Here is a 1,237-nt window from a genome sequence, read left to right as displayed (position 1 = left end):
CCCCCCCTCAGGGGCGGGCGGGTCCCGCCGGCCCTTCACCTTCCTGCCTGCGGCCTCTGTGCCTCCGGGACGGGCTCCGGCCCTTCAAGGCAGTGGGGGGCCGCGGGCCTGACTGTGCGCTGCTGCACGTCAGAAGTGGAGGAGTGGGCGAGCTCCTGGTCCCTTGTGCTGTGGGCCTCGGCTAGAGGGCTCTTGTGAGGGCTGGAGCAGTTATTGTGAACATTTCTGGCAACAGCCCTTTGCAATGCTCTACGTTACTATGGGCATAATAAAATTTGTATCGTGGCAGTTGCTTGCTGACAAGATGAAGTTTAATGGTATCATCAGCTGTTGTAGGGATCGTATCTCTGATTTTTTGTGTCTGTATAAAACGGGGGGGAAACATTTTTGATTACTTAAGTTTACGGAGAAAACTCCCCTCCCCCCCCGCGCGCCGATTCATGCACTTGATAGTAATGCAGCTGAGATCCTATGGTAACCAGAGGTCTCTATTTCACTCAAGTAACATTAGAAATAAGCGTCCAGCCTTAAACTGTTCATCTGTTGCACAGAATGTGCATGCTTTCCGCTCTTGGGAAACTTAACGTTACCACATAAAACATTTCAGTCCTGATTCTGCCAACTTTATTGACGTGCCTCTAATGAAAGTATTTCTCAAGTCAGTTGGTTTTACTTGTTCTCTTTTCTGTTACTGTGGTGGATTGGAGAGTGATTTCCTTAACATGACTGTTACTGTTTAGTAGTGAAACAGGATGGTTGGCAGAATATAAACTCCTTATTTTTTATTATGCTTTCAGTGAATGTGTTTGACAGTAATATTAAAATGCTACTAGTAGCCAAGGTGCTTGCTTACGTGTTTGGGTGTGAACTTGCTATTGATTAAGCTAAACTAGTACTGGTAATGGAAATTTTTCTGATAAACTCTGTATCATAGACTTGCTTAAATTGTTAGGCAAGAGGAGTGCTTCAAATACAGGTGTGAGGAGGTGGCAAAATGTTTCTTTCCGTTTATTATAGCACAGTATAGCTAGTAAGTTGTTTGCCACACTTCTTGCTCTAGGTGTGTAGCCACCATGGACAGAATCTGTACTGAATCATAACAAAAACGTGCTTGGACGCCATGCATTTTTGCAGAAGTAAGACCTGCCATGGTGTACTGCGTAGTGACCTCCAATCATTTAGTCTGACCACATGTGTTAGTGATTAAAAGATGAAGACCTTCACACTCATTGCTAAG

The sequence above is a fragment of the Pygoscelis adeliae genome, unplaced genomic scaffold, assembly GCF_000699105.1.
Source record: "Pygoscelis adeliae isolate BGI_AS28 unplaced genomic scaffold, ASM69910v1 Scaffold77, whole genome shotgun sequence".
Taxonomy (NCBI): domain Eukaryota; kingdom Metazoa; phylum Chordata; class Aves; order Sphenisciformes; family Spheniscidae; genus Pygoscelis; species Pygoscelis adeliae.
The sequence above is the reverse complement of the archived record's forward strand: the minus strand, read 5'-3'. Positions refer to the sequence as shown.